This window comes from Bos taurus, chromosome 3 (genome assembly GCF_002263795.3).
Source record: "Bos taurus isolate L1 Dominette 01449 registration number 42190680 breed Hereford chromosome 3, ARS-UCD2.0, whole genome shotgun sequence".
In the NCBI taxonomy this organism is placed as follows: Eukaryota; Metazoa; Chordata; class Mammalia; order Artiodactyla; family Bovidae; genus Bos; species Bos taurus.
This window is the reverse complement of record NC_037330.1, coordinates 87,011,534-87,035,044: the sequence shown is the minus strand read 5'-3', so window position 1 is coordinate 87,035,044 and position 23,511 is coordinate 87,011,534.

The following is a 23,511-nucleotide window of genomic DNA, read 5'->3' as shown; positions in this document are numbered from 1 at the left end:
ACTTGTTTACAACTTAATGCATTACACCATATTGTTTTGTTCCAAAAATCCCCAAAGAACAGTTCCCACCTTGCTCTTGGAGGACAGTTCAGTGGAGACTTGTGTCCAATATTCCATCAATTTGCTGGGAACTATTTATAGGAAGAGAAAAGAAAAGTCTGATGTGAAGCTTTCAACAGGCTTCTCCATGAGTTCAGCTGGTGCAGATAGACATAAACCCCCGCCCCCCAAAACCCAGAGCATTTTTGAAATGAAATCCTTTCTTCTCCAATTCTTCTTACTCAGGAAGACAGATCCAGAATCTAATCATTGCCACATGTGCCCCCTGGGCCACTCCTCCCCATGCAACACAGCCACCGCTGGCCCTACATGGGCCTGCCTCTCTGCCCCTTCAGCTGACTCAAATCCTCAGACAGCTTCTGCTCATTGATCCAAGCTCTGCTGGAGGAGCTGGGATACAGAGATGTGTAAGGTAAGGTCCCTACTTCTGAGGAACCATAGTCAGGTGGGGAGACCAATATGTAAATACATTATTTCACTTAGTTGAATGCTCAGTAAAAGGAGCTGGAGGTACAGAGCAACACCCAACCCTAGCTTGGGGTGGAGCTCATGGAGGACTTCTCAGAGGTGATGAGGATTGAATTGCCTCTCAAGGGGTGAATAAGAGTCTCTTTAGCAGAGGAGAGAGGGTAAGGAATGGGGAAGGTCCCCAGGAAAGAGAACAGCAAGAACAAAGGCTCAGTGGAATAAAAATATAGTTTGGTAACAACTGGATTGTAAAGGAAGAGACAGAGGGGCCTTATTATTGGAAGAACCATTGGATCTGACAAAGTTTCGGTGACTTGCCTCATCTCACTTCTGACTAGGAACAGGCCATTCTGGAAAGCAGTAAGCACCCGATCAGTGCCAGATTCAAGCAGTGGTGAATGGTGGGGGGTAGAGAATACTAAATCTGGTGTAATTGTTCTGTAATTGATCACTGCGAGAGTCACTTCCAGTTTTAGGATACTGTGATTCAGGATGCTCCCAGAGTGTGTTTCTCATGGATATGTTTGCCTGAAAACATCTGGCCTTCAATTTCTTTGTGTTTTCTTGGCAGTCTCTGATTGTCTTTAAATAGAAAACACAGAGGAATAAAACCAGGCAACTTGGAACACCTTCACTGTGCTAAATAGCCTTTTTTATACACCATCTCACAAGTAGTTGTGAGTAAGAAAGATGAGCCTATTTTTTTTTTTTTTTAACCAGATGAAGACACCAGATCCGGTGGCCTGCCTGCATTTACATTGTTAGTGGTAAGATCACACAGTTAGTGATGGAATTGAATCCAAGCTCATCTGACTCTGAAATCCATGCAGCTCTTCTACCACCATCCTAAATGTCTTCACTTGGTTGGATAGAACTTTATTTTACTCCCTTCCTTCCTTTCTTGCCTCAGTTTTAAATCCCTGGTCTTTTGGGAACTTTCCCTCCAGGATGACCTTGAAGTTGGGATAGTAGCCAATTATTCCAGAGACTCTTAGAATTGGCTAAGGTTGGGTTCTCCCAAGGAGAATGGGCCTGTGTGGGAGGGTTCATTTTTCTATTAGTGAGTTCTTGCCTCAGGTGGTTTGTAATGTTCCAGCATCTTGGAAGTTTAGAGCTACAAGGTCTACAGACGACCACCCCCAAGTGTTTTACAAATGAGTTTACCGAGGCTTCGAGTGGGGTGCTCAGGGAGAGAGCACAAATTAGTGTAATTTCATGAGAATGTTGTGTTGGGGTTCACCATCTCTCTTTTCCTAATGGGATTTTGGCTTCAGGAAGAGAGACACTCAGCCAGGCATGAGCCTAGACATGCAGACCTATGGTAGGAGTTCCCATGCTGGTTCAGAGACAGGTGTGAATACTTGAAAGAGTGTGGGAGAGGAGCATGGGTTTTCTGCTGACTAGGGATCATCATTAGAGAATTGACTATTCTCCATGGGAAGCCCAGGAATAAAGGAATGTCCAGGGCTATGTGGACACTGCAGGGTATTATATGTCTTCAGGAAGGAAGGCAGCATACAGATCATTGAGTACAATCCTTTTGTTTTGCAAATGAGGAAAACAAAGGCTCAGAAAGCGGAAGTGACTTGCGGCAAGGTCATAAAACAAGTGAATAATAGAGCCAGGTTTCAAATCTAATCCTTATGAACCAGAAAGGACTGTGGGTCAATAAATAGAGCACCAGACATTTGGGTTCAGTTTCTGATTCTGCCACATTTCACTGTAGCAAGTGTAGCTATATCTTTAGCAAGTTGCTTAGCATCTCTGAACATCAACCTCCTCGTCTGTAAATGAGGTCACTGCTCTGTACTCAGAGCGTTGTTGTGAGAATTAAATGTGACTCTAACATAGGTGCAAGTGTCTGGTACACAGTAGATCATTTCCAGGCCACAGCATCCCACTTTACCTCGAAGCCTTGGTAAGATGGTGTTGAGGCAGGGGAGAGAGAGTTGTCATGATGCTATGACACTTAAAGGTGTCAGGAAGTCAGGTTGTGAAGATGCAGGGAGTGCTGTGTGTCTGAAGCACAGACGCAGCGTGAAGCTGGAGGAGCCAGCAGTGGCCAGGGCCGGGGGGTGTCCTGTTGTTATTTGTTTGTCATGTGAGTAGCTTCTACTTCATCTTACAGGTGAGGGGAAAACACTAAAGGTTTTTCATCCAAGCAAATAGCATGGTCTGATTTGAGCCCTTTAAAGTTCCTTATAAGAACCGTGTGTCTGATGAAAGTGGAAACCAGGGAACTCCCAGGAAAGTAATGCAATTTTCCAGGGGAGGCACAGAGGGCCTGAGCCAGGACAGGAGCTCCTAAACGTGGGGTTGGTGGCAGAGAGAGGAGGGAAAAAGCAACAGGGCCTGGAAATGAATGTGTCCTCATAGACACATCCAGAATAATGTTTGACCAAATGTCTGGACACCCTGTGGTCCAGTCAAATTGATACACAAAATTAACTATCATACATATTAAGTATCCTGTGTGTATGTTTTTTTTTTTTTCCTCCTGTGTCTTTTAGCTTAGACACTAGGGCAGCCTGAATCCTGAAGCAAGGCAGTGTGCATGTGTAATAAATCCAAGATGAAACTCTCTTCTTCTGGCTAGAGGACAAGGAAGAGTGGGCCCTGCAGGACCAAAGGTGTTTGTGCTTTGGGAGAAGGCAAAATTTCATTATTTTATTCTTTTTACTCTCTTGTCTGGACCCTAAGGCAAATCCTAGTCATGAACTATCTTACTGCTATAACAGTGGCATCTTATTAATCACTTAAAACTCAGAAAAAAATTCTTCATAAGAATTCCCCAATTCATAAGAACTGGGGAAAGGGATCCTTGTTATCTGAAGACTCTTTTGGGGCATATCTTTTTATTTTCACTTTTTTTTTTTTCACTGATTCATTCCCAAACTCAGAAAAAAAATTCTTCCTCTGATCATAAGAACTGGGGAAAGGGATTCCTGTTATTTGAAGACTCTTTTGGGGAATATCTTTTTATTTTCACTTTTTTTTCCTCACTGATTCATTCCCAAGGTGGTCTCAGTCATGAAAAATTTATGATAGCATAAGGAAGCTGCATCCTGGCTTACTCCCCAGCACACCAAGAAAATGGGACTCTGGGTAAGGGAGAGAAAAGTACATCCAAGAAGAAGGAGCTCAAGAAAGGTGTTCCTTAAATTTGTGGGTGGAATTCTGGGCTCACTCCCAGGCTGCACAGTTAAGGGCCTGACCCAAAGCAGCATAGCAAAAGCCTGTGGCTGGACTATGGCATAGCACACTTTCCAAGTCCCTGAATGGCCCCTGGGTGATTCATACCTGGGGTTGACCCTAAGGGCACTGCAAAAGCCTTAAAAACGAAACTGGCTTTACAACCACAGCTCAAAGAAGGTAGGTTGGGACCTGTGGTCTAAACTTAGCCATGTTAAATAGCTTGCTTAAAAAACAAGAACAACAAAAAAACATTCTTCAGCCACTCTTAAGAGGATCCACAGTCTCTCAACACGATATTCAAAATGTCTAAGATACAATTCAAAATTAATCAATGTACAAAAAACCAGGAAAATCTCAATAACTCTCAAAGGAAAGGCAAGTAATACCAAGCTGACCCAGACGTTCGACTACTATGACAAAGCCTTGCTGCTGCTGCTAAGTTGCTTCAGTCATGTCCGACTCTGTGTGACCCCAGAGATGGCAGCCCTCCCCGGGATTCTCCAGGCAAAAACACTGGAGTGGGTTGCCATTTCCTTCTCCAATGCATGAAAGTGGAAAGTGAAAGTGAAGTCGCTCAGTCGTGTCCGACCCTCAGCGACTCCATGGACTGCAGCCTACCAGGCTCCTCCTCCATGGGATTTTCCAGGCAAGAGTACTGGAGTGGGGTGCCATTGCCTTCTCCGATGACAAAGCCTTAAGAGAAGCTATTATGCCATGCTTTACGAAGCAAGAGCAAACATCATTGAAACAAATGGAAAGACAGGAATTTTCAGTAAATAAATAGAAACTATTGAAAAAAAATGGAGGGACTTCCCTGGTGATACAGCGGCTAAGACTCTGTACTCCCGATGCAGGAGACCTAGGTTTGATTCCTGGTTAGGAATTAGATCCCACTTGCTGCAACTGAGCATTTGTATGCTGCAACTAAAGATCCCACATACTGCAGCGAAGACTGAAGATCCCATGTGCCGCCACTAAGACCAGTGCAGTCAAATAAATAAATAAATATTAAAAAAGAAAAAAGTGGGAATTTTAGAACTGAAAAATACAATAACAGAAAAACTCACTGGGAATCAGTAATGTAATGAAATCAGTAAACTTGAACTTATATCTTAAAATACACAAGTTACTAAAACTCAAGCATGAAGAAAAACACAAACTACATAGTCCTATATCTACTAAAGAAACTTAGTTTATAATTAAAAAGCTTTCTAACAAAGAGACGTTTGGGCCCAGGTAGTTCCACTGGTGAATTTTATCAAACATAAAATATATAATTTATATACAATCTCTTTCAGAAAATACAGAAAGAGAGCAATTACCAACTTATTTTCTGTGGCTAGCATGATCCTGATACTAAAACCAGAAAAAAGAAAAATTAAATTAAACAAAATATTAGCAAATCAAATGTAGCAAATATAAAAAAATAATAGTTCACAACTAAGCCAAATTAATCAAAGAAATGCAAGGCTATTCATCATTTAAAAAGTAAAGAATGGCATCCATTATATTAGACTAAATAAAAACTACATAATAATAGATACAGAAAAACAATGTCCATTCATGAGAGACTATCAACAGACTAGTTACAGAAAGAAAGTTCCTGAATCTGATAAAGGACATTTACAAAAATCTATACTTATGTATTTATACAGGAATAAATCTCAAAGATATACTATCAAATAAGACAAGAATAACCAGGAGGCTATTTTTAGCATGGTATCATTTAAATAAAGTTTTATTACATGTGAAACTATAACATAATGTTTAGTAAAGAAATAGGAAATATTAAAACCAGAAAAGTGGCCACATCTGGGGAGCCATAGAAGGCAATAGGATTTGGAGATTCGCTCAAAAGGGAACACAGCTTTACTATAATGACTGAATCTTTCTTTTTATAAAAATCTGAATCACACACAGTAAAATGATAAGATTCAAAGAGCAGAACAGAAGAAACATGACTGTTCGTTATATTTATTCTCTATAATAACTCTTGGTGCTGTACCTTGTATGGGTTTGGGCAAATCTATAATGATATATGGGGCTCCCTGGCGACACTAGTGGTGAAGAACCCACCTGCCAATGTAGGAGACATGGGTTCAATCCCTGGGTCCGGAAGATGCCCTGGAGGAGGGCCATGGTGACCCACTCCGGTGTTCTTGCCTGGAGAATCCCATTGACAGAGGAGCCTGGCAGGTGACTGTCCATAGCGTTGCAAAGAGCTGGACACGACTACTCACCGGCCTGGTAAAAAAGTCTTATAACTTTTACAAATCTGGTAAAGTACCGTGATAAATGGGTACCCAGATCTTATAGAAGTATAAAGGCCTTAGGAAGAAGGGAAAAAGTTTGGGTCTTAGAGCCAAGAGAGATTGTGAGTAGTGTTCCATTGTATATATTTACATCATTTTCTTTATCCATTCCTGTTTCGATGGACATTTAGGTTGTTTGCAGGTCTTGGCTATTGTGAATAGTGCTTCTATGAGCATAGGGGTGCAAATACCTTTTTGAAATGATAGTTTTGTCTGGATATATATGCCCAGGAGTCCTATTTGTAGCAATATGGATGCAACTAGAGATTATCATAACAAGTGAAGTCAAAAAGAAAAAGACAAGTACCATATAATATCACTATATGTGGAATCTAAAATATGACACAGTTGAACCTATCTATGAAACAGAAACAGAATCAGAGGCATAGAGAAAAGATGTGGTTGCCAAGGCAGGGGTGGGAGAGGGTAGGACCGGGAGTCGGGTTATCAGATGCAAACTGATATATATAGGATGGACAAACAACAAGGTCCTACCATACAGCACAGGGAACTATATTCAATATCCTGAGATAAACCATAATGGAAAAGAATATGAAAAACAATGTATATACATGTATAACTGAGTCACTTCAGCTGACTTTGCTGCAAAATAATTTGCTTAATTATTTGTTTAGCAATAATTAACACAACACTGCAATTCAACTATACTTCAATAAAAAATTAAAAAAAAAGAAAGATAGAGAGAGGTCATGAAGGCATTGGAAGTGGTAGGGTTTGGTAAATCTTCCTGCCTCCCCATTATTTGCAGGTCAGATTGGCTAACCTGCAAGGGCACTTAATTTTCTCTGTTCTTTTCATGTTTAAACTCCCCTCAAGGCTGACACAGGGGTTTCTCGGGTGGTTCAGTGGTAAAGAATCTGCCTGCCAATGCAGGAGATACAAGAGACACAGGTCAGGAAGATCCCCTGGAGGAGGAAATAGCAACCCACTTCAGTATTCTTGCCTGGAAAGTTCCATGAATAGAGGAGCCTGGCAGGTTACAGTCTACGAGGTCACAAAGAGTCAGATGTCAATTAGCAACTGAGCATGCATGTACTCATACAAGGCCGACTCATGCTGGGCTTAGCATCTCCCAGAGCACCTAGCTGAGGGCCTGTGGGGCTGGAATACTTGACCTCTAGAAGCCAAGGCAGAGAAGGCAATGGCACCCCACTCCAGTACTCTTGCCTGGAAAATCCATGGACAGAGGAGCCTGGTAGGCTGCAGTCCATGGGGTCGCTAAGAGTCGGACATGACTGAGAGACTTCACTTTCACTTTCCTCTTTCATGCGTTGGAGAAGGAAGTGGCAACCCACTCCAGTATTCTTGCCTGGAGAATCCCAGGGACGGCGGAGCCTGGTGGGCTGCCGTCTATGGGGTCACACAGAGTCGGACACGACTGAAGTGACTTAGCATAGCATAGCATAGAAGCCAAGGACTGGTCATGGTTTGATACATGCTTCTTACTCCTGGGGCAGGGACATGAGAAATCAGCAGTGCAGTAAGGTTTTCATAAAGTTAAGTTTATTCAGTTAAATAAACTTTATCATGTGTGTGTGTTTTTCTGAAGGGCATGTGGTTAAATTTCTTCCTGTGTAAGAATAGTGACATTAGATGGCAAATTAATTGCTTTCCAAAGCTCTTGTTTTGCCAAATAAAATGTTGGCAAGAAATCTGTTGGTGCCTCAAAGTTATTTTTATATTTTTCTGATCAGTTAAATTTAAAAAAATATCTGAGAACAACTGTCAGAAACAGCATAGGCTTTTGAGTCTCAAAAACATGTGTTTTCAATTCTGTCACATGTATGAGCTCTATAAGCAGGAGGCAAGTCACTGAATTTTGGTGAATCTTGGTTTCTACACTAAAATAGGTTAATTATACTCACCTTGTGGATAATGTAAGGATAAAATGAGATAATATCTCTAGGCTTCATACACATCCATGAGTGGATCAATTTAGGTTTGTTTTGTTGCTCTCTCTTCCTGGAGGGCACCAACTGGGCTTTATTTGTATGTCCTGACAACTATCTAGTTGGGACCTGGATCAGAGTAGGTGCTTAAAAATTGTCTGCTAAAAACCACAGTGAGATACCACCTCACACCCATTCAGTTCAGTTCAGTTCAGTTGCTCAGTCGTGTCCGACTCTTTGCGACCGCATGAATTGCAGCATGCCAGGCCTCCCTGTCCATCACCAACTCCCGGAGTTCACTCAGACTCATGTCCATCGAGTCAGTGATGCCATCCAGCCATCTCATCCTCTGTTGTCCCCTTTTCCTCCTGCCCCCAATCCCTCCCAGCATCAGAGTCTTTTCCAATGAGTCAAATCTTGGCATGAGGTGGCCAAAGTACTGGAGTTTCAGCTTCAGCATCATTCCCTCCAAAGAAATCCAGGGCTGATCTCCTTCAGAATGGACTGGTTGGATCTCCTTGCAGTCCAGGGGACTCTCAAGAGTCTTCTCCAACACCACAGTTCAAAAGCATCAATTCTTCGGCACTCAGCCTTCTTCACAGTCCAACTCTCACATCCATACATGACCACAGGACAAACCATAGCCTTGACTAGATGGACCTTTGTTGGCAAAGTAATGTCTCTGCTTTTCAATATGCTATCTAGGTTGGTCATAACTTTCCTTCCAAGGAGTAAGCGCCTTTTAATTTCATGGCTGCGGTCACCATCTGCAGTGATTTTGGAGCCCAGAAAAATAAAGTCTGACACTGTTTCCACTGTTTCCCCATCTATTTGCCATGAAGTGATGGGACCGGATGCCATGATCTTCGTTTTCTGAATGTTGAGCTTTAAGCCAGCTTTTTCACTCTCCACTTTCACTTTCATCAAGAGGCTTTTTAGTTCCTCTTCACTTTCTGCCATAAGGGTGGTGTCATCTGCATTAGGATGGCTTAAAAAAAAAAATCCAAAAGAGAAAATAACAAGTAAGTGATGGTAAGGATGAGGAAGATGTGGAAAAACTGGAAACTTTGCTTTCTTGGAGGGAATGTAAAATGGTGCAGTTACTATGGAAACAGTATGGCGGCTCCTCAAAAAACAAAACAGACAATTATCATGGGATCCATCAATTCCCCTTCGAGATATAAACCTAAAAGGAATGAAAGCAGGGACTTGATCTGATATGTATACACCCATGTTAATGGCAGCATTATTCACAATAGCCAGAAGGTGGAAGTAACTCAGGTGTCTATTAACCAAATGTGGTATACATGCATGGCATATCATTTAGCCAGAAAAAGCAGATATCTGACACATGCTACAACATGGATGAACCTTGAGGATATTATGCTAAGCAAAATAAGCCAGTTAAAAAGGACGAATACTGTAAGAGTCCACTTGTATAAGGTGTCTAGGCAGTCCTACACATAGAGTCAGAAAGTGGAATGGTGACTTCTGCAGCTGGGTGAAGTGGGAATGGGGAGTTTGTGTTTAATGGGTATAGAGTTTCAGTTTTACAAGATGCAGAGGGTTTTGCAGAATGGAGGTGGATGGTGGTAATAGTCACACAACAATGCAAATCTACTTCAGGCACTGACCTACCTTTCAAAATGGTTAGGGTTGTAAATTTTGCATTTTTAACCATAATTAAAAATAAAAATTTTAAAGTTTAAAAATGGTCTGTTAAGTGAAGGAACTGATAAATGAGTAATGAGATGAATCAAGCTACAAGGATGACTGAAGCAAGGGCCTTTTTAGCAAAGAAATAGCCAGCAAGCTCACTCCACAGTGAACCAGTGACAGGCTAACCCGCGGTGGGGTGAGCGAAGGGGAGAGTGGAGGAATGAGGGATGGGGGGCCCGTCAGGAGGCAGATCATGCAGGTTTTTGAGGTCCTTGCACTTTAACTGAATAAGATGGAAGCAATGGGGGGTGGGGGGCGAGGACACACATGAGCAGATGTAGGAAGGAGGGCGTCCAGGCAGGCGGGAGGAGGGGCAGGGCTGCCCTCGGCCCTCGGACTGAGTGGCCTATCGACAGGCAGGTGTTCCCTGGGGACTCATGGCATCCTTTGGTCAGACCCCTCCACCCTTGAATGTCCTGATGGTGAGTTTGGCTGGACAGGGGCAAGTATTGGCTTTCCCAGAGACCCCTGAATGCACATCACTGCTCTTGGTTTTTAACGTGGGAGGAGGAAGTGTGAAGGGTGGGGGAGTGGTTTCTCTTATCACACAATTAGATTAGAAAGCTGGTGGCTGCTCGGGGCAGGGACCCACCCACGCTACGCCTCCCTGGGAGTTGCCCCTGTGGGTGGCCCTGCTTTGCCCTGGAGCAGCTTGAGTTTTCTGGCTCTGACTTCTTCAGTTCTTCACATCCTTGAGAAAAGGCCTATGCTGAGCTTCATGTGAACACCAAAACCAGACTCCCCGCACGCACTTTGAGTCCTATGTCGTTCGTTCATGCGTTCTTTCATTTATTCATGCGCTCACTGATCATTTCTTGAGCACATACTATGTGCCAAGCATTATTTTAGGCCCTGTTGTCAAGGTACTCAAAGAATCAATATGGGAATCAGACAGATAGACCTGAAATTATACTAGCTGTGTTAAGGACTGTGACATACTGGTAATAAAGAGATTAAAAATAAGCTGGCTAATATTATTAACTGCTTACTCTATGCCAGGCAGTATTCTCAATGATTTGCATATATTGACATTTAATCTCAGGAAGACCCTGTGGCGTGGGTGCTAGCATCACCCTATTTCACAGATGCTGATACTGGGGCACAGAGAGGTTACATGGCAAGAGTACCGTGCAGCAAAGAAATGTTGTGTCCAGGAACCTCAAGCTGGGCAGCTCAGCTCCAGAGCTGCCTCTGTGTGAGAACTTCCAGGAGTGTGGGTAAAGTGCATCACCTAGGGGTGGAGCCGTCTGCATGTCGGCAGGTGACAATAAGTTAGCTAAGCAGAGAAGACAGGGACAGAGGATTTATGAGGATCTCACCAATCAGATTTCCACCCATCAAAAGTTTCAAGTGCAAAGCTGAGAAGCGTGTCAAGACAAAAGCATTCCAGTTGGAGATACACCCCGTGCATTGTGGACAACCTATGTCAGATCAAGTGGTACATCTTGTCTTTTTCATTCCTCTGTCACCAGCAAGACTGAGGATGCCCCCAGAAACAAAGAAGTGACCTTTTTACTGAGTCTCCATGTGGCCATCCACATGCTGAGTATATTACTTCATTTAAATGTAATTATGTTACGAAGTGGATATTATCTTTACCTTATCCAGTAAAAAGTCATGATTTTATAGAACTGGAAATTGATATTCAGAAAGTTTAATAACTTCTCTAAAGTCCTTTAGGGGGACTTCCCTAGAGGTCCAGGGGTTATGACTTCACCTTTCAATGCAGGGGATGTGGGTTCGATCCCTGGTTGGGGAGCTAAGATTCAGATGCCTCACGGCCAAAAAAATAAAAAAACATGAAATAGAAGTAACAGATTCATTAAGGACTAAAAATGGTTCACATCAAAAAAATCTAAAAAACCGATTTGATTTAAAAATGAATAAAGTAATTTAGGGTTTATTGAACTCAGGGGGTAAAAGAAGAGACAAGAACTTCAGGAAATTCTGGGAGAGGAGAGGCAGGAGATGAGCTGGGAGAGAGGAGGGTCTGGGACAGGATCCCAGGGGTGAGGTAGGGGGCTCACGTCTTTAGGTACTTTGAAACCGCTGCAAGCTCTTTAGGTCTAAAGTGATGTGATGACAATGACCCCTTTAGGATTTTTGCAGGAGTTTTTTTTCACTGTTTGGGTTGACTAATACTAGCCAGTATGTAAGTCATAAGGCATTCCTCTCTCTGAATGGCCTAGTGATTCACCATTTGCACTCTCTTCCTACTGAGCTTTATTCTCCAATCTGCACTGTGCTCTGGAAGGCTGACCCTTAGGATTGCATCTGGGGGCTCCCTTCTCTCTGTCTTCAGTTGGGTGCGGCCAGTGACAGGTATCGGCAAAAGATTAACGGGTGGGAGCAGGAGAAGCTGGGGCATTGCCCCCCAGCTGCCTCCCTGCTTTTGTGCCTCTGTCTGTCAGTGACTAGCTCCTCTAACACTATAGCTCCTGCCAGCACCCTCTCTCCATTGCTCCACCACTGACTGGGCTCTAGCGCTGCCTGGCCCTCCTCTTGTCCCATTAGATCTGGGGTTGGTGATAATCCCCACTGCTGCAGGTATCTGGGTGCCTCAACACCCCTTACTGATTCCTTTAGCCTTGCCCCACTCCTATAAATTATCCCTTCATTACATTCTCTTGAGAATCCCAGAAGAATCAGCCTTCTTCTTTGTGCTACAATTAGTCCTGCCAAGAACCTGATAAAAATGGCCTTCTGTCGATTACCTACTGTGTGCCTGGGGCTTTGTATGCATTTTTCCCATTTAATACTCGCCTAAGTCCATGCATTACAGACCATTTATATCCATTTTCAAGGTGAATAAACCGAGGCAGGCACATACACAATTGTTAAGTACCTTGCCCAAGCTGACGTAAGCCTCTTGTTCACAATCACACAGCTAGTCGGGAAACAAAGCCGGAATTTAGTCCTGGGTCTCTGGACTTCAAAACTTATGGTCTTTCCACTGCTTCACATCACTGAGTGAACTGTAAATGCTTAACTTGTCGGACTCTTGAAAATCAGGACAGGCTGTGAGAATAAAATCTCTAGGGGAAGTGGCAATGGGGTATTTTGTGGAAGGATGTGTGTCTCTGGAAGAGAGGCGGATTTTTAAGTACAAGCTCCTGAACGTTGCCATTCCTGCATTGATGGAAAACACAACGGAGAATGATTACCCAGAATGCCTCGCTACACGCTATAGGTCCACTGTGGAGGGCGCGGAGCCCTGAATGAGTTCAAAACGAAGGGGAAGCGCGTCCCTCCAAGACCTGCAGCAGAAAGCGTAAGGGTTTATTTATAGAGAAGAATTTTATTATTTTTTTTTAAAGTCACTGTGGGTTCCTGCACAAAGCTCAGGAAAAGGCACACATTCGTGGCCAGTGGTCAAGGGAAACCACCCTGTTTTCTTGGCAGTGCTGTGGTTGAAACAGCCCTTCCCAAAAACAATACGTGGGGGAAGGAAAGGCGAAACCAACGGGAGGTTTTAAAATGCTGTGGTTTGGTTTTCAATTTTGGGGTCGTGTGTGTGCGTGTGTGTGTGCGTGTGCGTGTGCGTGTGCGTGTGTGTGTGTGTGTGTGTGTTTGGGCTGGAGAAGGCCATGGGATGGATTCTACAAATGGTCAGAAATGTATATTTCCCTTGGCCTGAATGTTTCTGGAACTGCCCCTTCATGGCTCCTGCCTTCTCTGACCTCCACTGCCTCCCTCCCCTCCTCCAGGCCCATCTGGGAGTTAATGATAATAAAGCTGCTCTGATAACGCCTTCACCTTCGATTTTAGTGGCTGTCTCTATTTCCCAAACTCACTCATATTGCAGCAAAAATGGCTGCCTTTATCCTAAGTACCTGGCTCTTGATCTTCATGATTTTATTTCATTTTGAGCCAGTCCTTAACCTCATGTGACAAATGAAGAAACTGAGGCTCAGAAGATTAAACACCATGCCCCAAGTCACACGGCCAATGAGGAAGGAGCTGAGGTTTGAATGCAGACTCAAGGCAAAGCTGGTGTCTTATGCTTTAGGACTGTTCTGGGGATTGGCATTGTGTTCCTTTTACCAGATAAGGTAAATAGAGATACATGGAGAAAATGCTACAGACCGCTGGGTGAGTTGAGTATGAAATTGGACTGAATGCAGAATTCAGGTTGCCACCCAGGCAGGGCTTTGTCCACAGCTGTGGTCTATGGCTGCATCTCAGGAAAGGCACCAGCTAGACAGATTATTATCAGGGGCCACATCAGCCAGTCACAGAATTTTTGTTTCAGACCCAAACAGGCACCCACCTTGGCTCTGATTCAACCACAGCTTTGCTTGGTGATATCTGTCCATTCTTGGGCTTCCCTGGTGGCTCAGATGGGAAGAATCTGCCTGCAACAAGGGAGAACAGGGTTCGATCCCTGGGTTGAGAAGATCCTCTGGAGAAGGCAATGGGAACTCATTCCAGTATTCTTGCCTGGAAACTTCCATGGACAGAGGAGCCTGGCAGGCTGCAGTCCATGGGTTTGCAGAGTTGGACATGACTAAGTGACTAACACGCTCTTACATACATACCATCAGTTCTTAGGTATATTTTTAAAGCAAAGTTTCCAGACAATTGCTCTCCCTTCCCCTGAAAGAAAGTCAAGAAGTAGGTGGTACTTGAATCTGACAAAAAAAGTCAACCTGAAGGACAGATCTGAGTTTACCTCATGTTCAACCCCAAGAGGAATCAGGGCTGAAGAAAATGCTCTAGTTTGTTACCATCATATATGAAACAAGTCACCAGTCCAGGTTCAATGCACGATACTGGATGCTTGGGGCTGGTGCACTGGGACGACCCAGAGGGATGGTACGGGGAGGGAGGAGGGAGGAGGGTTCAGGATGGGGAACACGTGTATACCTGTGGTGGATTCATGTTGATATATGGCAAAACCAATACAATATTGTAAAGTTAAAAAATAAATAAATAAATAAAATTAAAAAAAAAAAAAAGAAAATGCTTTAGTTTGAAACACTCCTCCATAGACTCTTGCTATACTGTGCTTGGTGCCATGACCTCTGATTCATGTCACTCACAAGCTGTGTGTCCTCAGGCAAGTGACAGAACCTTGCTGAGACTCGCTTTCCTCAGAAGACTGATTTAGGTTTTCATAGTCAGGAGCTTGTTCCTTCTAAAAACATGGGTTTTTAGTCTGGGTCTAAGAGACACAGGACCAGTGCTGAAGAGCAAGGTGGTTTTTAAAATTCATAGTTTTTATTAAAACTGTGTGCAATTTTAAGCCATTACAAAGAATAGTGCATATGTTTGGCGCTGGAAAAGTCTGTTCTTCTGTCACAGAATTTCAGAGGAAATAGGTTCATACAAGCCATCTTGTCAGACAAGCCCATCATGATATACAGACTGAGGTGTAGGGAACAGAAACCCCTCAGCGAGACCTTTCAGGGGCTTGAACCAAAATACCAGTGCTCTTTCCAGTGGGTCCTACTGCTATTTTAAAGAATTCCCTCATCTTCATATGGGAATAGTAGCTAACTCATATCATTCTTGTGAGGATTAGAAGAAGGACTATGTAAATATTTTGTACACTAAAGCAGCATGTTTCTGACAAGAGTTATCCTTCATCTCAGACAGTCCTACCAGTGATGTTGAAGAAGCAGCATGTGATGGGCCCATGGGGAGGTCTTGCTTGAAAATGCAACTCTGCTTTGATTTGTTTTCAGTCAGTATATTGACACTGCTTAGAAATTGTAATTAACATGAAGGTAGGGGTTATCTGATTTTGGTTCTCATAATGGGTGCGTGAATGTTTAGAGAGACTATTTTATCAGGACCTCAAATTCATGTGTCTCCAGGAGTCTGGAGGTGAATGCCTCACTGTAGGTGATGAGCTCCTGTCTGCTCTAATACAAGCTGATTTTTGCCAGACATGAATAAAAAGTTTGCCCCCTTCACCATGCAGATGGCTATTTTTTAATATTAGCTGCAAGGATGGGTTCCAGAATTTCTTTAAACCTTAGTTGAGTTCTTCCAAAAATATACCTCCTAGCCTCATACAGGCTGTGGGCCACCAATGAGCATTCTCAGACAGTTCAGATGTTAATGTTGTGTGACTTCTGTTTCTCTGCTTAGCACAATATGGGCATCTTCTTCCTTAAGTCCACTGGACACCAGGACTGTGTTACCATTACTTATGCCTGAGGCTAGGGTTCTAGGTCAAGGATGTCAGTGTGTGGAAAGTACACAGGCTCCAGGCAGTGGCCCAAGGTTAGGTCTCAACTCTGCCATCTACCAGCTGAGCAAGGGGCGTAATTACTTCAATCAAGCCTCAGTTTCCTCATTTGTAAACATATAATACCCACCACCCCAGGTTGTAGAAAAGAGTAAATGTGGCAGGTATGAGAGGCTTAGCTTATGAAAGATGCTCAAAAAACGGCAACTCCCTTATCTTTTTATGTGGATGTTAGTTGCTTTGTCCTGACTCTTTGTGACCACATGGACGTAGCCCTCCAGGATCCTCCATCCATGGAATTCTCTAGGCAAGGATACTGGAGTGGTTGCCATTTCCTTCTCTAGGGATCTTATTGGCCCAGGGATCAAACCTGCATTTCTGTCATTGCAGGCAGATTCTTTACCATCTGAGCTACCAGGGAAGCCCAATAAGTCTTAGCTAATGTTCAAAGTTCAACGCAGGCTTCAGCCCTTCCAGACCTCTCTTGACCACAGGATGCCTTCCATTTCCAGTTTCCTGTTGCCCTTTATAACTGACATTTGGTGGACAATTCTTGGCATTCCCATGTAACTTTCCATATGTACATAATGCTTTGCCTCAATAGGTCATCAACTCCCCAAAGGCCCTTCATTTTTCCTTTTCATGAGCTTAATTCCTTGCATTTTATTTTCCACCAGGCCTTGCCTTGTGTCAAGCTTTCTCACAACATCTGTGTATGGGAGGGAGCACCATAGACTGGAACCCCAGTGGAGCAACTGGCACATGATGTTGGATAACTGGAAAGAACTAGGTAAATATGTAGTGTTTAGGTCACCACGGTGACCAGGCAAGAGAGTGTGGTTGATAAATTCAGTCCCACTTCCACTCATGAAAGAAATAATGCCAAGGGCAGTTTTCAGGGGGAAAGCAAACCTGATATCCTCCAAAGATATTAGGTCCTAAACCCTGGAAGTTGTGAATATTACCTTACATGGAACAAGATGTAATTAAGTTAAGGGTCTTGAGTTGGAAGATTATCTTGGCCCAGGTGGGCCCTCAATACAATCGCAAGTGTCCTTATAAGAGAGAGGCAGAGAGAGATTGAACATAGGCAGAGAAGAAGAGAAAGAAGGCCAGGCGTGGATGGAAATGGAGAACGAGGTCTGACTACCATGGAAGAGAAGAAGATGTGAGTCAGAAAAAGAGGAAAGTAGAATCTGAGAGAGGAGATGCTGTGCTGCTGGCTGTGAAGGTGGAGGAGGAGGCCCTGAACCAAGGAATACAAGGAATGCAGCAGCAGATGCTGGAAAAGACCAGGAAGTGGATTAATCCCCTGGAGCCTCTGAAGGGAGTGTGGTCCTGCCAGCACCTTGATTTCAGCCAGAGATACTGACTTCCAACTTCTGGCCTCCAGAACTGTAAGTGAATCAGTGTGTGTTGTCTTAAGCCACTGAGGTTGTAGTCATTTGTGACAGCATCCCAAGGAAATGAATAGTGCAAGCAAGGAAGAGAAGTAGAAGAAAAGAAACAAGGATAGGGTGTGGAGGGGCTTGAAATAGCCCTTCAGAATATATCAGCGAACTGGGGTGCTCGTCTCAGCTCTTTCATCATCTGGCTATTTCAGCTTGGACAAATCACTCCGCCTCTTTGAGCCAGGACTTCCTCATCTGGAAAATAGGATAATAACCTACCTGTCATGTAGAGAAGCTCATAAAGGCCAGCTGCTATTATCTTAATATTAAAGAATGACTAAATATCATGGCCAGGTGGTGGAGGTACATTCCAACCATGCTTCTGTGGAACATGAAAGCTGGGCTGAGGCAATCTACTCATGAAATTGAATAGGAACCCCCTTGACTCATTTCACAGAGGGAAAGGAGTCAAGCGGGATAGTTTTATTAATTTTATGTTTTGCTCTAATATTTTCCTTTAGGCCTTTGGCCTTGCTTATAACCAGAAATCAGTTAGGATAGCATCAGACTTAGGGAAAAATTGCATATTTAGTCATTAAAAAAAAAAATATTGGCCACACTTCAAGGCATGTGGGATCTTAGCTCCCAGCACATGTGCTAATTTGCTTCAGTTGTGTCTAATTCCTTGTAACGCCATAGCCTGTCAGGCTCCTCTGTCCATGGGGTTATCCAGGTAAGAATACTGCAGTGGGTGCTATGCCCTTCTCCAGGGTATCTTCCCGACCCAGGCATCAAACCCACATCTCTATGTCTCCTGCATTAGCAGGTGGGTTCTTAATCACTAGCACCTCCTGGGAAGCTCTTAGTTCCCAATCTAGGGATGATCTGTACCGCCTTTGGAATTATGGAGTCTTAACCACTGGACCACCAGGGAAGTCCCCATTTAGTCATTTTAAGTTTAAAAAAGTAAAACAACATTCTACCTGTAGGTGTATTCTGCAGAGACCGTCAAGACCCTGAGGCTCTGCAACAGGTCCAGCCTTTGAGCTGCTGTTACAACCTAGCAGACCTCCAGATGTAATTCTGCCATCTTCCAGTTAGGTAACCTTAGGTAAGCTCCGCATCTTCTCTCTGACCAGCTACCTCATCTGTAAAATGGGGGTGCCCCCTTCCTCAAAGGGTACTTTTGTGGAGTGGCTGAAATGGCCACAGGACTGGAAAAGGTCAGTTTTCATTCCAATCCCAAAGAAAGGCAATGCCAAAGAATGCTCAAACTACCGCACAATTGTACTCATCTCACACACTAGTAAAGTAATGCTCAAAATTCTCCAAACCAGGCTTCAGCAATATGTGAACTGTGAACTTCCAGATGTTCAAGCTGGTTTTAGAAAAGGCAGAGGAACCAGAGATCAAATTGCCAACATCCACTGGATCATGGAAAAAGCAAGAGAGTTCCCGAAAAACATCTATTTCTGCTTTATTGACTATACCAAAGCCTTTGACTGTGTGGATCACAATAAACTGTGGAAAATTCCTCAAGAGATGGGAATACCAGACCACCTGACCTGCCTCTTGAGAAACCTATATGCAGGTCAGGAAGCAACAGTTAGAACTGGACATGGAACAACAGACTGGTTCCAAACAGGAAAAGGAGGACATCAAGGCTGTATATTGTCACCCTGCTTATTTAACTTATATGCAGAGTACATCATGAGAAATGCTGGGCTGGAAGAAGCACAAGCTGGAATCAAGATTGCAGGGAGAAATATCAATAACCTCAGATATGCAAATGACACCACCCTTATGACAGAAAGTAAAGAGGAACTAAAAAGCCTCTTGATGAAAGTGAAAGAGGAGACTGAAAAAGTTGGCTTAAAGCTCAACATTCAGAAGACGAAAATCATGGCATCTGGTCCTATCACTTCATGGGAAAAGTGGAAACAGTGTCAGACTTTAATTTTTTGGGCTCCAGAATCACTGAAGATGGTTATTGCAGCCGGGAAATTAAAAGATGCTTACTGCTTGGAAGGAAAGTTATGACCAACTTAGATAGCATATTCAAAAGCAGAGACATTACTTTGCCAACAAAGGTCCGTCTAGTCAAGGCTATGGTTTTTCCAGTGGTCATGTATGGATGTGAGAGTTGGACTGTGAAGAAAGCTGAGCACCGAAGAACTGATGCTTTTGAAGTGTGGTGTTGGAGAAGACTCTTGAGAGTCCCTTGGACTGCAAGGAGACCCAACCAGTTCATCCTAAAGGAGATCAGTCCTGGGTGTTCTTTGGAAGGAATGATGCTAAAGCTGAAACTCCAGTACTTTGGCCACCTCATGGGAAGAGTTGACTCATTGGAAAAGACTCTGATGCTGGGAGGGATTAGGGGCAGGAGGAGAAGGGGTCGACAGAGGATGAGATGGCTGGATGGCATCACCAACTCGATGGACATGAGTTTGAGTGAACTCTGGGAGTTGGTGATGGACAGGGAGGCCTGGCGTGCTGCGATGCATGGGGTCGCAAAGAGTCGGACACGACTGAGTGACTGAACTGAACTCAAAGTGGGTATAGAAAGTGCTCAAAAATTAGCTGCTTTTTAAGCAAGGTCATTATTTGTCATTATTGTTACCCAGTTCTTAATGAAGGTAATTAACTGTAGAAAAATCTCATCCCCTGTACCTTTAGTAAGTTACCTATAGTTCCTACAGGAACTTTGTGCCATAGGGGCAGTAGAGCTTAGTGGTTAAGAGAAATGAAGTTAGAGAATAACCTAAGTATGCACCTTATTCACACCACTGGCTATCAGGCCAATGGTATCAGGCCAATCATGGGAACTTTCCAAGCCTTTATCTGTAATATGGACTGATCTTAATATTTATCTCTTAGAATTGTGAGGAGAATTATATGAAACAATGTATTTAAAGAGCTTAGCCTGGGGACTTTCATGGTGAGCCAATGGTTCAGAATTCACCTTCCAAAGAAGGCGGGGTTGGTGGGGGGGGGGCGTGGGTTTGATCCCTGGTCGGTGAACCAAGACCCCACACGCGTGGGTGTGTGCACGCTGAGTTCCTTCAGTCGTGTCTGACTCTTTGCAACCCTGTAGACTATAGCCCACCATGCTCCTCTTTCCATGGATTTTCCAGGCAAGATTACTGGAGTGGGTTGCCATGCCTTCTCCCAGGGATCTTCCCCACCCAGGGATTGAACTCACGCCTCCTGCAGCTCCTGTGTTGCAGGCAGATGCTTTACCACTGGGCCACCAGGGAAGCCCAAGATCCCATGTGCCAAGGAGCAATTAAACCTGTTTGTTCAAGAGTCTGTGCTCCACACCAAGAGAAGCTCACATGCTGCGTAAAGACCCAGCAGAGCCAAAACTAAAAATAATAATAAATAAAGGGCTAAGCCTAGCTGGCACATAGTAGGCCCTTAGTCAATATTTAATGAAGTAAATTCCCTTGCTTTCATTTTCATTTAAAAATAGAGGTGGGGAAAATGTCTGAAGGTTCAAGGCGAGGAGAGTTATAGGGCTATTAACCAAAGGTGAGAACTGTAACTTCGTGCCTGGTGTTCCTGTCACTTAAAAAGGGAGTGTTATTTCTAGAAGACTGAGTTAACAGGAAATAGGACCTCCCTCTTCCAGAAACCTGAGGTATTAGCCTGAAGAAAAATCCCTGAGCCAGGAGGCTGTTCCCTGGTGACCTTTCACAAGCAAATTTACCCCAAGCCTGGAGGGAAGAGGCCTGGGAGCCCCCTTTCCAAGCGCACAGCTGTGGGAATTTCCTCCTGGCCTTCCTGGGCCTGCCCTGCTGCGCCTGACTGGGCTCCTTGTGGCTTCTGTCACCCCTGAAACTGCTGCGGAAAGTTCAGCTTGAGCAGAAGAGGGAACTGAGCTGTTTTGATTTTTTTCCCCCTTTTCTGTTTGAAAGTCGAACAAACCCACGACTTGATTTCAGATACTTTAACCCGAACCAAATGCTATTCTGTGTGGAGCACCCAGGGGGTATTGACTTCATGGAGACAGTGGGCAGATCTCTCCAGAAATCAAATGTTACAGGTTCATACGCCACCAGGGACCACTGGAATGTGGCTTTGTTTTGGACTCTGGATTTATGGCCCAACCCCTCCTTCCTCACCCCCTGGAACTTGATTTATTGTTGTGCAGACCCAGTGGCTCTCCTCCAACTTTATTTCTTTCTTCAGAAGTAAACAAGAATTTTACAGCTCCATAACCTCCCCAACATTTGTTTGTTCTTTCCTCTGTACAGTGTGGGCCATGTTTGTTTCCTGGGAAAGTCTCTTCTCTAATTATTTTCACATTTCAGCAGTTTCTGCTGCTTCTTCTTTCTCCGAGGTTTAGAAAAATGCTGATGGGCAGATGTGCTTTGGGCAAAATTATGCCGTAAACATCTTCTCCTAGGTACCCGGGGGCCTTGGTGACTCGAGGCTTTGCTGCCTTTTCTTATTGCGCAAAGCTGAAGAATTGATGCTTTTGAACTATGGTGTTGGACAAGACTCTTGGGAATCCTTTGGACTGCAAGGAGATCCAACCAGTCCATCCTAAAGGAGATCAGTCCTGAATGTTCATTGGAAGGACGGATGTTGAAGCTGAAACTCCAATACTTGGGCCACCTGATGCAAAGAACTGACTCATTTGAAAAGACCCTGATGCTGGGAAAGATTGAAGGCGGGAGGAGAAGGGGACGACAGAAGATGAGATGGTTGGATGGCATCACTGACTCAATGGACATGAGTTTGGGTAAACTCTGAGAGTTGGTGATGGACAGGGAGGCCTGGCGTGCTGCAGTCCATGGGTTCGCAAACAGTCAGACATGACTGAGCAACTGAACTGAACTGAACTGAAAGTATGGAAATGTGAACATCTGGAGGTGCTCCTTTGGATGGCTGGAGGAAAAAAATGTACATTGGGAAAACAGGGAAACGCTGGGGAAAATGGGGGGAAACAGTTGTTTTTGTACCAGAAACAACTTTGTGTGTGCAATACGCAGCTGAAAAACAGGCTGCCTTGGAGGTTGAGTTCTCCTATAAACTGAGATCTTTCTGCCTTCAAGCACAGGTGGAAAGTTGGTGCATTTTTAAGGATATAAGAACTTAGGAAATCAAAGGCTAATATATCCTAGCAAAATCTTGGGTTATGGGACAGGTAGGGGCTTATTCTCACCCAAAAGTGTTTATCTAATCTTGATGTTTGCATACTCCAGTTTGAAGCCTGAAGCATCCCTCTCATACTAACAATGGTTGGCTTTGGGTGAAACTGAGGCACAGAAAGATGGTGGGTTGTTTGTCCTTCACATACTTAGGGTCTTGCAAGTTTCAATACAACCTCTCCCTACATCCATCCCCAATAGCATTACTTCCTATTCTCCAGAATCAGACTTTCATCGCCTCTCACCTAGCCCACTACTAGAGTCTCCTTGTTGGTCTCTGAATGTTTGTGGCCCCTCAACCACCAAATCATATATTGAAATCCTAATGCCCAGTATGATGGTGCTAGAAGGTTTAGTGTTTGGGAAGTAATTAGGTCATGAAGATGGAACTCTCATGAATGGAATTAATGTCTTCTTAAGGGCTTCCCCGATGGCTTAGCAGATAAAGAATCTGTCTGCAATGCAGGAGACACAGGAGGCGTGGATTTGATCCCTGGATCAGTAAGATCCCCTGCAGAAGGAAAAGGCAACCCACTCCAGTATTTTTGCTTGAAATATCCCATGGATAGAGGAGCCTGAAAGTCTATAGTCCATAGGGTTGCAAAGAGTCAGACACGACTCAGCACTCAGCACATGCGTGAGCGTGCACACACGCGTACACACACACACACACACACACACACACACACACACAAGAGGCTCCAGAGAGCTCCCTCATCCCTTCTGTCAGGTAAGAACACAACGAGACATTCACAGTCTGCAACCCAGAAGAGGGCCTTCACCAGAACCTGATCATGTTGGCACCTTGATCTTGGATTTCGAGCCTCTAGAAGCATAAGGAATAATTTTCTCTGTTTATAAGCTCCCTGTGGTATTTTGTTACAGCAGCCTAAATGGACTAAGACAGTCTAACCCACAAATCTCACTGCCTTTGGCCCCATTTAAAGGATTGCCTCCCAAGCTATGACCACAGGATCAGGTCACAGACAATACTTATGTCCCTCTAATCCCATTGTCCACACAGGCTGGCTCAGGCCTTGCAGCATGGCCAGTTCCAGACGTCTCTCCAGGCTTCTTCTATTGTGTGATGCCCACATCCACACA